This window comes from Drosophila ficusphila, unplaced genomic scaffold, assembly GCF_018152265.1.
Source record: "Drosophila ficusphila isolate 14025-0441.05 unplaced genomic scaffold, ASM1815226v1 contig_197, whole genome shotgun sequence".
NCBI lineage: Eukaryota > Metazoa > Arthropoda > Insecta > Diptera > Drosophilidae > Drosophila > Drosophila ficusphila.
The window spans coordinates 6,775,657-6,791,088 of record NW_025064091.1 but is presented as its reverse complement, the minus strand read 5'-3'; the positions used below and the strand labels follow the sequence as shown (position 1 = coordinate 6,791,088).

Below are 15,432 nucleotides of genomic sequence, written 5' to 3'. Positions count from 1 at the left end.
AATATGGAAGAAAACTTTGAGGTGAAGCGTTGGCGATAAATCAAAAATAATAGAAAAAATTTGTTATGTATTATCGTATGACAGGCCATTTCAAGCCCCATGTACCGCATAAGGGTTTTGCCAACACACTATATTGCTGTTTTCTCCCACTTATTGGTGAACTTCCTTTCACTCGCACTCATTGTAGTGATTGGTAAGAGACTAACGGATCCGACGAGACTGGCTTACACTTATTCTACATGGTCTCAAACCGTACGCTCTCTCGCATTCGGTTGCCTCTCTCGGGGCAGAGATGCTCACCATCAGTGGCAACAAGTAGCTAGGATTCTGCGAGGGCAGCGTGAAAATAGCTATGTCGAACCAGTTGATTCAACAAGGAACTAAAATAATGTTAAAATAGTCCGAAAATTATTAAAATCATGTTTATTTATAAGAATTAGTGGCTGTATAGATCAAATGAACTGGCAGAGCAAAGTTTTTTTTTTTTTTGGTTGGTGAACAAAAAGTATGAAAGTATTTAGTGGAATATCAGATGTTCATTGTTATATTTTTTAAAAAGGCTAAAAATAAGGAAAGTCAACAGCACTGCGCTGGCACTCTTTTTCGCTCTCTTGCTCATCGTGTACAGTGCGCGCCAGCAAATTGGTAAAGTCCACAATAGGTACGGTTTGTTAAGCCAAAGAACGTTTTGCGCACTTTCAAACTGATACCTCACTTCCAACTGTTGCATTTGGCTTAATAAAAAAAATACATTCCCTGATTTCTGAATGGCTTTCAGATTTTCTCTGATTTTTTTACCCGGTTCCGGTCGACTGGCTGGCACTGTAGGATGCTGGATTTTATGAATGAAATTGTTCTTGTGGATGTTGGCAAAGGGGTGGGTGGTAATAACATAATGGTTAGTTTCGGCGAATCGGCAGAAAACCACCAATTTAATTCGCATTGTGTTATTTTTTTTATGCATATGTACATATTTAATTTTAAGTTGAAATTTACCACTTTACCGGAATCTTGTGTTTTTGCGATTGGTATATTTAAGGGCTTTGAATCAGATTAAAATTGGAAGAGTTATTGGCGCTGGAAGGTTATTTACCGTATTTGGAGTACTTTTTTAAGGCGCAGACGCAACTGCCGAATTTTGTACATATGTAAGCGAGGGGTAGAGATGTGCACCTCCTTCCCTCTTATTTTCATCACCACTATTTTGTATGACGCACCCGCATGTGAAAGAAGTAGAAGATACAGAACCGTCGCGTCTGCGCAAAAAAAAAGTCCACCACCAGACAGAGACAGAGATAGAGAGTAGATCCAAAGAGGGGGAAGAATAGGGGCGAGAAGTGGCAGAGGGAGCGGGAGAGAAGATGGCGTTAGCCGATTGAGAACAATAGCACCGGAAATTGCTGCATCTGTTGTTGTTTTGTCGCCGTCGCCTCTTCTTCTTCTCCTACTCTTTTTCCTCTTCTTCTTCGTTTTGCCACACCCCCGCCCTCTACTTTTTTGGCTTTGCTTTCTTGGCTAAACTGTCGCTGCACTTGAAGAACGCCCTGTTCCTTTCCCCCCCATCGTTCCTGTTCTTATTTTCCAATGAAATTCTCAATTGCGGCCAGTATACAAAAAAAAAAAAACAAATAAACAAACAAAACTACAAAAATATGTATTTACATATAAGGAGTAGAAACCACAAAAAAAGAAATAGCAAAAGGCGTTGACAGACGAGGCAAATGGAAAATCAAGTGCAAAGTGCAACAGTTGTGTACAGTCGCGGAGCGGATTATTACCTCGCACCAGTCAGTTACAACCACCTTCACACTCTCATGTTAAATTGCACTGAGGTAAATAAAGTGTTTCATATTTAAATAATCCTTTCAAAATCCCTGTGACCTACTATCTCTACCAATCAGTTTTACATCTTTTAGACGTGAATACAAAGCCAAGAACATTTTCTTATTTGTTATATATCGGTCTTAATTATTTTTCCTTGTGTGCTTAAATGAGGGAGGACCCCATTTTCACTACCGTTAATGTTCTGCGCATGTTTACCAAAATTTGGCAAGCAATTGATGCTGATTACCGATGCTGAGCGCCTGTTAGTAAAATTTTGGAACGTTTTCCCTTTGATGTGCTGGTTTTATGGCACCCTATGTCCTTGATGTGAAGTTTAACATTTAAAATTATAAATTAAAAAATCACCTAATTTTATTTAGCCTTTTTAATGTAATTGAGATTAAATAGCTATTTTTAATACTAGTAGGAAGAATGATAGATAAATGGACAGTAGATACCAATAACTATTGAATTTAGTTAATTGTAATAGTCGAATAGTTCATTTCGGTTTACCCAAATACAGATGTATGTATGTATGTACGTTCAGTTCCTTTATAGTCGCTCAAACTATTCCCTTTAAGCTGGGCACAAAGTTCTTTGTGTTCTAGTGCAAACAGTTGGGACCACGGGGCGTATGTTTGTTGTACGCGCAGTGATAACATGATTAGAGCTTTCAGCCGGGCAATGAATGCACCTGCATTGTCGGGGCCCCAGAGAACCAGGTAAATATGTATTTAGCAAGTGCTGCTGCTCCTCCGGATTTACCTGATTGACAGCGACAGAAATCGTGGAGATAACTCTCACACACATCTCTGCACGTTCATTCATTCATGTAATTTCGCTTCTAGTTTTTCCTTTTTCCTATAGTTTGATCTTCACTTCGTCCACCTCCCCTCTGCTGGCTGTTAAAAATTAAAGATAATTATGATTACCAACAGACAGAAGCAGCAGCAGCAGCAGTCGCACTTGAAGTTGCCAAGCAGAAATCATTCATGCAGGCAGAACCTCACACAGATACGAACTCTGGTGTCTCTGTACGTGTGCGAGTTTTTTGAGATACAGATACGCATCGGACAGCAGAGGGCCAAAATAAAGGAAAAAACTCACTGAAGGTTCTAAGGCTGGGCATTTCCGACTACAAAATACCCATTGTAGTATTAAGTTGGCAATAAGTTGTACTAGTTTATCGAGTAAGATGCTTAAATTATACTAATTATAAAATATACGTATGAATCCTTAAATCTCCATATATTCGAATGTTGTGAGAAAAATGTAATACACCCCTCGTCAATTTGCTGGGTACAAAAAAGACGGCCAAATGAGAGACAGCTTCGGTTCACAAATGATTATGATAAAAAACACAGCCGCAAGAGCGACAACTCTGGAACAGGTAAAGAACATCCATCGTTGTGTTTTATGTATATGTTTTGTTGTGCCCTTTGTTGTTCCTTTTCTTTTTTTTTTTTTTTTGTTTTTAAGTATTATACGCATATAAATAAATTGAAAACAAGAGAGAATTTGGAGCTGTGGGCAATGAAATACCCTGGAATGTGATAACCTATGGTAGATGGTTTAGGTGTTCTGGTTTAGGATCCACCTCCCATAAATATATTTATACATTAATTACTAAGTTTAGTTAACCCAATAAATATAATTTTATGTCAAATATGGTACCCCGTTTATTCCTTTTACAGGGTGGCAGGCGGATGAAAGCGAAGGCAGAGGAGGAGCAGTAAGGGGAATCGAGGGTAAAGAGGCTTAGACAGGCTCACATGCTGATGAACCGGCGCTGATAGCGAACCCCCTACAAAACAGGGGCGTGGCTGTGGAGAAGCCCTCTTACCAAATGCACAGTGAAAAAAAAGGTGTTATTGGCATTTAAATCCTTTTTTATTAAGTAATACAATAATTACTTTTCATTTATTCAAAATTTGGTGGTCTGACTTGTAAATTTTTTAAACCATTGATATTAATTTAACAGTTTAAATTAAATATATATTATAGGGCTTTCAATTTTATGGAAAGCCCTTTATATAAAGTCCTAAATAAAAAACTACCCGTACAATTTCAACAATCAGGCATTCAAATATTAATAAATTTATATATACAGAAATACATCTAAGTGTACTCAAATACATATACGATAACGCCACAGGCGCAATGGAATTTTCGGCTGGTGGAAGAAATTAAGACAAATCAAACAGGTTTCTCGTCGGTCCTGTTCCCCCTGCCCCCTCGTCGATCCAACTCTTCAAACGGGGCACCGCCACAAGGTAGTATATTTCAGGTAGAAGGCGATGTTACCAACGACGACGAAGGAAACTGATTTCGTAATTAGAAAATTAACAAGTCATTTCTCAATTGCGAAGGGGAGGAAAAACCCGTGTGAAAATGAGTGTAAAGGAAACGAACCACGGATTGAACATTATAGAGCGGAATGCAACCCTTTTCCCGACAAACCGCAGATAAATCAAGGTGAGTAAAAAGGTCGGGTGACAGGACGCCGAGCCCATAGATAACACTTGAAATGCGTCATAATCCCGCATTCAGGCGCAGCAAACAAGGACTTCGGGTCGCGAGAAAGAGAGGGCAATAGCACGTGTTAAGGACCTGCACCTCCTGATTTACCACGATTAAAACCGACAGAGTAAACAGCAAAACAACTGGTAGAACAAAACAGCTGGTGTTGGGATATAAATAAAATGCAAACTAGAAAGAAAACTAGGAAAACCCTAGGAAAATGTTCTTTATAATTGCAGTGAATGTTGCGCGGAAAGGAATTGCAGATGTCATTGGATTAAAAGGCCTTGACTTTGACCAGCTGATGCCTTGGGAAAATAATTACTTATCTGAGGTAAACAGCTTTTCATTCGCAAACTAAAGTATAATAAACCTTGTGATTTCCAATCACGAACTTCTTTAGTTATTTTTATTTACTTGGGCCACATTTTCGATTTGTGTTTATATTTTAAAATGTCCTCTCTGCTGACCTTTTTATTACTTTTTTGTTACTTAGTCTCGGGTCTCGAGACGAAAAAAGAGCAACATCAAAGTAGATTCCTTTCGGTTGTGATTAATGATCCGCACCACATCGGCTGTCAATTGGCCATCAAATGGTCCACAGAGAGCCAGAAAAAAGAGGCGGCCCACTTGTCAACCCATTTCAGAGTTCTGATCTAAAATCCGCTGATGCATCCACCATAAATATGCATGAAACTTTTGCAAAAAATTAACAAAAAACAAACCATAAAAACCCGCCCAAGAAATGTTCTCTGGTTCTTTGGTTTCTTTGGCCCGGGGTCTGCATTAATGCAATATTCCCCACTCTATCGCTCATTTTATTTCTTATTTTTTCCGCCCTTTATAACATGACAAAGGTCCATAGACAGACAGAGAGGATCCCCATTTTCAGGAATGACCACACACACAGGTTATCCATGGACATGGAAGGGTTCTGTAAGCGGTAATTTTCGCCTTCGGTCAAAGGTTTATGCGGGCCCACAATCGGATGGATCCATTCTCTTGGATACCCCTGCCCCTCAACTTTCAACACGGCCATCAAGTGGGCCATAAAAAATGCTTCTAGCTTCGCGCATAAAATTTTCAATTAATTGAGTTGGGGCACCTGAGGAAAAGGCCAGAAGAGATGTCACCTAGCTCCTCAGATCGAACGCTAATTAAAATCCCATGAAAACTGTGATCTAAGATGGTGGGGGACTTTAGCTGGCTGCTTATGAGCGCGATCAGGCTTAAGATAAACTTCTTCGATTTTAAAGGGTATTAATCTTGTAAATATCGAAAAAAAAATAAGTGTAATACATATTTTACGAGTTCTAGAACCTACTGATAATCAACTATTTTTAAGAATATGTAAATATATAGATTCCTGCACCACAGAGGCACCTCAACTTCCATAAACTCAACCAAGTATTTTAAGTATTTTATTTCAATTTGGGTAGAAAAGAACGCGAGGCGCCCTGTCATAATTATGGCCACCACTTTGAGCGAATGAAATGATTGAAGTGCCGGGCCTGCATTTGCATAATGAAGTCGTTGGGGTCACCACTTCACTCCAGATCACTTTGGATCACTTTGGATCACTTTGGGTCACTTCACGACGCCACACAGAGCGATGTTCTTATCGCCGCCCCACTTCACGAAAGTGTGTTCTTCCCCAAAGACTCCAAGATCTGGCCTTATTATGATCATTGTTATTACTATTGCTCTTCAAATGCTAAGTTGTCCCAGAATGTTTGATTGGTTTTATGCATTTTTAACGGGGTTTTCCTAGAAATCGTCTCTGTTTTTACAATCCCTATGCGGTCCCAATGAAAGTGTTATAAATATGTATGGATATTGGAAAAGGGGAAGGGCAGATCGATCGATCGGTGGTAGAAGCTTTCCAAGTCGTGACCAAAAGTGAAAATATTCGTTAATTGATAATGGCGCTGGTATATTTTCTACGTAATGGAAAAGCCATGCTTTCAGTATGAAAGAAAGGTTTAATAACGCTATTTGGTTTATTAAAACTAATTAATTTCATAGAATTTTTCAAGGGCTTCGCTTGTCGTTGCCCACTGTCCTCCATGCGATCGATCGATCGAGAATAAAAATGATCTGCTGATCGCATCAACAGGAAATCGAATGCAATTAAATGGGAATCGATGGAAAAGCCTCGTATCCACTCGACCAAATTGAGTTCGCGTTGCACGAGCTGAAATCGCTGAACAGAAAGAAAATGTTTTTGATCTCAAGCAGTAAAGAAAAATATATGTTGTTCTAATTTCAGGATAAGCTAAAAGTTTTTTAGTACACCTTTTTTGAATTGATTAGTTCAACTGTTTTTAAAATTGAAAAATAAGTTCCATTTGTAGCCAGAGTACTGGGGGCAAAAAAACACTATATTTCTCTCAGTGCAAATTGCTTGGGAACGATGCGGAATGGAACGCGTTACCCATTGATAAGTTTTCGAAACGGAATTACTTTTCTTGCTCTGCCTTCGCTTAATGAAAATTTGTTTTTGGGGCGCAATTGTTTGTTTTCCCAACAGAAAAACACACACCACAAATTGCCAGAAGCGCGAAGATCAGAACGGAACCGAAAAAAAGGCGAGGAAAAATGAAAATATTACAGAGACGGCCACTGAGCGTGGGGAAAATGCAATTCGAATTCCATTGGACATGGAGATGCAGCGATGGATCTAGATCTAATTCAATTAAGATCCATAGACCATCCATCCCCAGCGTTAACTGGCGCCCTCGATGGGGTGGCCCGCTCTTTCCGGACTTCAAATGTGGCCGCATTTTAATTTCGTTTAATTATCATTAATAAAACGTTGATGAAAGTCGAGAGCAGAAATGGAGCTGCTTTATGGCCGACCCGATATAGACCCGATATGGTTTGGCCTATAAGTTTGCTGCCATTTAGGAGATCTCCTCGATTTGTTAAAAGTCAGGGTCAATTGAAGTTTTTCTAGCTTAAAAAAAAGAGAGATAATGCATAGAATTTATTTTTAAATATTTTTGTTGTAGGCTTTCCATTATAATTAAGTACCATAGCTCATATTCATAACTAGACAACTATCTGGTTTTGAAAATAAATAATAATCTAGTGTCTCCCACCTGCAACTATGGCTATTTATTAGGTGCTCCACAACCTCTGGCACAACCCATTCATCTCGCTGCTTGATTCCCTTTTTACCCCCGACTTGTAGGTGTTAATTCCCCCGATTCCCGGACGAGGGCACACACAGTACCTTCATTAGCGACCAGATCTTCCACAGCCCCTCCTCCTAGATTCACCGGCATTGTCCTCCGCACGACTCTCTTTTCACACCTTTTCCCGTGAATCTACATGGAGAATCTGAGAATCTGAGAATAGGAGAACGAGGAGACTAGAGCAGACAATGACAACAAATGAAATCCATACATAATCATAATACATAATACATAATAATGAACACAATGCGGCCAGAAGTCCCCCCCTTTGCCCCCCACTTTTCCATTCATATTCTAATGGGCCACTTAAGATGCACAAGCGAAAAAAAAATATATATAAATTTTGATATGGGATGGAAAGCAATCCAGACAATGGAGACGGAGTAACCCAAATATTTTCCACATTAAGCTTAAGTAGCTTTGCTCATTAAGATAACAAAAATCGAAGTGAGGGAGGAGTATTGGCGTTTAATTGCTACTCTCTGGATTATGTAATGTTTGGCCAATGGTTCCCCTCTCCCGAATCGCCGGGGAATCCCCATTCCCCATTCCCCATTATCCATTCCTCGCTCCGATTCCCGCGGGCAAGGTGTGCGAGTGCTCCCATTTTCGAAATGGGTCAGACTGCCAGAAAATCCCAGCCGCAGTGCATCTGATCAATATCAGAAATCCCATTAAAACCGCTTGCGAAATAATTATCCAGCACCAGAAAATAGGGAATGGAGTGGAGTTTTTTTGGAGTAGGTATAAGTTATAGATATAGGGCATGGGGATCTAAAAATCGGCGCCGTCTGGCCGCTCGAAAATGTTGCAATATTTCTGGTAATGGCCGGTGCGTGAAATACGAAATGGAATGGGTTTGGTTAATGGAATTCAAGAAAATAACAAAACTGACAATGGAAATCGGAAAAGCAGGAACAGGAACAGGAACACGAAGTACTATGCAAACGAGCCAGACAGAAAGGAGAATCTAAGTGCTTTTAGCATCTTACACGTGTCCAGAAATATTCCTTTTAATATGCATGTACGCATGATAGGAAAATACCCTGAAACGATTCAACGTCAGAAGTTTTCCTGAAACGGACGAAGGCCACTGCTTTTTATGCACTCAGAACGGAACAAAACGCATTTTTTCTTAGCATTGCCACCCCCACATTTTCCAACTTCGGAGCTTAAGCTGTCTTATGCAAGAAACTTTGGAATCGCTTTTCCTGTCTGCGTTAACCTGTTGAGGCCTGACAATTTAAATGGCAAGTGGCTTAGACTAACGAGCGGTGGTAAAGCTTGGGGGAAACGGCAAATTTTCCAGGCACGTGGACCTCGCAAAAGGAAGACGGCGGAAAGCCGGAGACAAGACAGCGCTCAGCATTCACGTGTAGGTCTTCGCCAGAGCCGGAAAATCTTTGGCCGTCCCGTCCGTTTCCTGGAGGAAAAACCCCACTTAACCAAACTACTCGTCGTCATATTCCGAACCGTATCCGAACTTGAACCGCTTGCCGGACGAGAAAAAGATATCAATTCAATTAAAAGCTCGTGTTTCATTTCGAGCACGCTCCCAGCGGTCGCTAGCTCCCAAAGTGGGCGGGGCAGTGGGCGGTAAAGGAGAGGGGGCGGTCGACCGTCCGGGACAATGCAAAAATCCGAACAAATATTGTGGCTGCTGTGGCAATGTCAATGGAATAATAAGCGTAGAATAAATAACGACAAATTGCTCTTTTACGCAATAAACGTACAAGAACAGTGCACGGCAAATAAAAAATTTGAACTGAACTACAGAAGATTAAGTAAATTGTAACATAATAGTAATAATTTTATATCTTTATCATTTTGTTTCAGAGAACTGTCTGGGCTAATTTATTATTATTTATCTATTATTATATTTCCCTCAAGTTCTTATAGAAGCAAATTTGTGTGTCAATTTTTGGATGACCATTATAAGCGGAAAATAATTAGGCCTAAATTGCATTTGAGTTAATATTAAAAGATATTTTTTGGCATGATATTAGTTGACTATTTCTCGCAGTGCAGCGCCTTATGCGCACACACACGTTGTCGGGACACGTTTCATGCTGATTTCACCCGCTTTGTCGCTCGCTCCTCGAAAACCAAAATCAGACAAATGACGCAGGATTCAGTTTCTGGCACTGATAACAGCATTCAACTCACGCCAGTTGGAAGGCTTATTTGCAGCGAGCGTAGGATGAATCACGGTGAAGATACGCGATATCGACGGATGACACATGGGAGTTAATGGGGAATATTACGGTGCACTAAACGATTGGGAGTACTGTTTGGCTATCGCCGCTATTTATGGGTTATTCCGCAGCAAAACTCATTATTTCAATTAAAACTACCGAACAATGCGAACATAATTTCACAATAGCAGTGACGGTCATCTGTATATTTATAGTTAAAACAATTAAATAGCACTGAATTATATCGCGTGGGTTCATAAATTACTTTTTGGCCCTCAGATAAACAATCTGCTCTCTTCACTCATTATTGCATTCAAATTTTGAAATGGCTTTGGAATAGTTCTCTTTCATGCCCAAATGATTTATTTCCATAAATCAAAATACTAAGCTAGCGAATTTAATGTACATACCAAGAAAATATAAGGGGGAGCACAAGAATGCAGCAAATTTCAAAGTGCTGACAGCTCCTGGGCGAGGGATTAACAATCCAGAGTCGCATCGAGAATAAAAATAATAATTATGGCAAAACAGGCGACATCAACAACAGCTCAAACCCATACCCTTTCCCCACATATTTTTAGAGGCAGAGAAAACAATTTCTGAACACACAGAAATTCGTAATAGTTGAAGTTAATTAGGAAGTTATATAATAACTAACTTCTAAGCTGTTTACTAACACTAAGCTGTTTGTAGGTGTGACCAGCTGGCCAAAGAACGCTAAGGAAATCACTTAAACAATTTGAACTACTTTCTCTGCGTGTATGAATGTCTCTATATCTATATCCACATGCATAATAATACACGCACCAAGTGGGACCGCGTTGGAAACAGCATTTGGCATTTGGCAGTGAAGACGGTGGATGGAGGTTGCCGATCTGAGGATGGAGGTTGCAAGTATATCGGGATGGCAGTGACCGACCCGCAGACGACGGTCCGCAGATTTCTTCTTTTCTCGTCTTTGGCGCGCTTTGATTTTGCCTGCTCCTCGTTTTCAGCTAAAGTTCAATGCGCCCCCTGACAGGCCCCTGCGCGCCCTTTTGCAATGCCTGTTCAGTTCCGCATAGTTATGCCTCGGTCGGGGTGCCCATTGTGTGGTTGCTATTGGGGGATATCGGTTTCGATTGAAAGAAAAGTCGTTGGCGAAGATTAAGTTGTAGACCAAGTTGTGGCTTTGTCTAGCCATAACATAGTACAGCAGTGAGACTCTTACGCACTTTCCGTTCTAAGAATTTTATAAAACATATCATATTTATAATCGGTTTACTTGGTATTATTATTTGTATTAAAGACGATTTGTCTGAAAATACTAAATCTTATGAGAGTAATCATTTTCAGTTATTTTCTGCAAGAAACAAGGCCACACTTATGTGTTATATAATAAAAGGTGGGACCAACTGATCAAATAAAGCAAGATACAATGTGCTTTTTTCAAGTTGAAGCGAAACTGAGATTACTTTTAAATGGGTATATTGAATTTAACTAAAATAAAACTAAATTATTCAGGGTGTGGGCCATTCGATCCCATTCGACGACCCCCTTTTTCGCCGCTTTGTTTGCTCGGCGGTGTCACAGCAGGTTGGCTGCTGGCTCTGACTTATCAGCTCACTGATGCGGCTGCGGTCTGGATGATTTCTGATTTCTGTTCTCCGGAAGGGGCACACAAAGGGGCGGTAGGTGCCACATACAATTGTCGGCCGACACGCCTTGCGGTAATTATGTAAATTACCTATCAACAAGCCAAACAACAACAACAACAACAGCAATAGCTACAACAAAGCCAATTGCCACGGCGACGACAACTTATCAAGCCGACTTCGGTTGCTTTTCATGGCCCGCGGTATTGAAAACTTAGATAAATCACACTCTTGGCAAAATGGAAAAACAAAAAAAAAACTAGTAACAAAAAATTATGAGTATGCATCGTTCATGTCCGAGAGTATCTGGCATTCAAATCGCCAAATTGGCAACACGGCAAAAACAACAACGAAAACTGGCCAAAACAAAAACATTTTCTTTGCCCAAGGCAAAAATAAAAGGTAAAAGAGAAGGTCGAGGAAAATCCAAAAAGAGCAATGCACAAAATTTATAAAGCGAGACAGAGATGCGAACAGATCATGTGAACAATTTATAAATATATATAGGTAGATATGGAGGAACCCATTATAATCCAAACAAATTCCTGGGGTCTGGAAAATCTTGAAAGTCTTCTTCGGTATCGATAAACATAAATATTCTAATGGCGAAAATTTCGCTGAAAATGTTCGATTAATTGAAGATCAAAGCGAAGGGGCAAAAACCAAGTTCGAAATGTCTTCAGAGCACGCAAGCCAAGCTCATCGACCGATCCATTGACCAACTTAGACCGGATCCCTCCTCACCCGCAGCTTCCCCTCATCTTCTGTAGGAGTCTCCCCTTTTCATCTTGGTTTTTATCATTTCCTAACGAGGCGTGAAATTGTTCATGTTAACTAATTGCTCCTGACGGTCAACGGACACTATAAAGACCATTGATCGGTTATAGTGATCACAAAAAGTACATAAACCAACTGAGGAATTTGCATAGAGTTGTATGGTATATTTTTTAATGGAATTTCCTGAGGAAGAGTTCGAAATACAGCTTAGATATCTACACATATGCTAACGTTTTTTGACCCACGGTAATTTGTTTAAGCCAAAGTAAGCCGATTTCGATATTTGAAGATTGGTGGAGGAAACCGCACTTAAATGTTCACAGCTGCGCGTACCCGTAATACATTGAACGATTTGTGGAAATCTGCTTCACACTGAACAATGACAACTCTGTTTCAGTTCTTCTACCGTAAGAGTCCGTAAGAGTTGTTGTTTTAACGGAACTTGGCCTAGGCTAAGATTGTTGTGCCGTCTTTGGTTACACCCATCGAGTGTTAAGGTGCGGGCGATAATAAAAAAAAATGGTTAAGGAGCGGGGTCTTAACACCTGGGTGGCCAACCAGAAATCAACGTGTGTGGCTGGCTGCCTCACAGGTAAAAGGAGACAATTAATTTCATCTTTCGATTGAAAATCAACGCGCAGCATCAATAAAAACCTTAAGCAGGAAAACGCTTGAAACTTGAGTGTGAGAGCAGCTCTGTTTATTTGATAGTACCAGGAAACTGTGAGAAAACTAAGATGAGCTTTAGATAGTTTGGAAACCAATGAAAACTCAAGGTTAAAAAATTATACAAATAAATTACAATTTATAGTATAACTGCGGACACGTGCGCGAATATTTGTATAGGCAATGATTACTTTTTAGGCAGATGGTGATTCATGATTTAAAATTCGAAAAGCTAATTCCCAGCTAAAGAAACGTCGGTATCTGCTAGATTTTGCGTATTCCCACTTTTCACTTTATGGGCGCCCGGGCAATAACAATAACAATTTCCTGGTAAACACAAGTCCCGAGTCGGAACTCGTTAAGTGAATTATTATTTATGGGCCATCGGTGGGATATCGATGTTTACACTAGTGATATCAATATTTGGCACAAAGTTGGAAGGGTGGGTTGTGCGCAAAAAAAAAAATCTGTTCATCTGGAAATTTCGGGAAGCCAAACCGCAAGTTACCATATATACTTATAGTTTGGCAGATTTACCCTTTTTTGACTTTTCCACCCCTCTCCTGGGGATATATTCCCCCTGAACATATCCCGATGCAAATGCAACCCTCGTGCGGGTCCTGCAATAAAATAATTTCGTGTAATCCGGTGCGCGTGCTCTCAATTATTGAGAAGCGATTTGATGAGCGGGGAGGGTTAAGTCCACAGAGGGGAAGGGGGTAGTAGTTCCTGAAATAGAGCCCGAGGGTGGGGGTCAATCGGATCCTGGCAGCGCGTGCATTCCCGGAATGAAAAGGCCCAAAGGTTTCAGTTGCATACCCTAACCTACTTAAGGGGTCTCTTCGATTTTGTACAAAGTACGTTCCAATTTTAAAGGAAATAAAGATTTGGCAAAAGACATAAATACTGTTGATATAACTAGCGTTTATTCATCAATAAATAAAATACTTATATATTCTTAAATATCGAAACCCCGTTGAATTTATATTATATTGCATTTCCAATTAATATTTCATTTTCCTTTCAATCAAATTATTAAACTATGTTTATCTTGGCAGGGGAAACATATCAGTTCTCAGAACGCAAGTCCCTCGAACTTTGTGTTTGGATTATTGTTTTCCCTATGCCATTCAAACACATAATTCCACACTCCAACACATGGAAAGACGAGCACTGGAAAATGCATATTTGCGTATATGTGAGACGGTGCATACATATATACATACATACATACATATATCATTCGTGTTGCTTGCACTTTGGGCTGCTTGAGCGGTCGGGAAATTCTATGGGCACTTTCAATGGAAACGCAAAAGTGAAATTTCCTGCTCTTAATTACGTTCTATTTTTGGACACCGAATGGCATGGAGAAAACAAAACATTTCAGAAAGGACAAAGCCGAAATTCCCCTTTTGCAAATCGCATTTCATGCCATCTGATTATGCCTTTCGATTTATATGTTTTTTTTTTTTGTTTGGCTCGTCGTGTTCTGTGGTCAGCTTTTGGCTTTTAAGCCCTCAACATCTGAGCTGGATTTTAAGTCACAAGAACGGAAATTAATTTTCCCTCTTTCGACCTCTCTGATTTTTGCCGCGATTTCGTATGCCTGAGTATTTGACAAACCTTTTGACAATCAACATGCTCCCAAAATAAGCTAAGCGAAAATGAGCTAAGAAACTGCTCGTTGGAGTGAAATTTCTGAGCCACTTGACAGATTAAGGCATTCGAAATTCAGAGGTGCATCTACAAAAAGGACATGAGAAGTTGAAGCTGCAAGGCAGTTTCTTTTTTAGGAGTACCTAATTGTTAAGCAATTTATACTCGTGGTTAAATATATGAGTTATTTTTTCAATTTAAATGACAATGGACTCAACCATTCCAAGACACAACCGATAAATCAAATACTACCGGTCATGTCAAAACCACTCTTGTAAATCAGAAAAAAATTCAGCAAGGTAGCAGCTGTCTGCTTCTGGATTCAAATCTAGATCTGTATCTGAATCTGAATCACTGGCACAAGTGGGCACAGCTTTCAAGAGCGACAAACCCCGAAAGAAAATTAAAACGAAATCCCTGACACCGATCCACCTCCTCTCATTTCGAAAAAGATCGTGTTACAGGCGTGCTTTTGACGCGTTTCAAAAACAAGATGCAAAAAAAGTGGAAGGGAAACCTTTGAAGAGGGAAGCAATACTTGAGTGATTAAAACGGGTTCGAATTGGAAGCCACGTTCAAGTTCAATGGCACAGATCTGCAAATAATTCTGGGGCAGCTGGAATCCATCATCGATTGGCTTCAATATCGATTAAGCGAATCGAAAGAAAACAAATGCAGGCAACTCTTGTAATTTAAACAAAATAAAATGAATGAGTTTCGATTGCCATATTTGGTAAACAATAACTGCAAGGTGAAGGGTACATAAACTCAGCAGTTCAAAGGATATTAAACCTGCGGAATTTAGCCGTCTATTGGCAATAAGATTTCCTGTGTGAATGGAATGAGCGATGAAGCACGAAGTGCTAGACACGTGTGATTGGGAAAGAATTCACTGAGATTTTGTGTAGAAAAAGAGGTGACTAATGGAAAATGTGTGAGAAATACTCTTTCCCAAATTGTGGG

General features: G+C 39.9%; 1 protein-coding gene across 1 annotated transcript in view; it reads right to left on the bottom strand.

Annotated features, from left to right (window-relative positions):
* Positions 1-15,432, bottom strand: part of LOC108097967 — a 97,403-nt gene that overhangs the window by 51,176 nt on the left and 30,795 nt on the right.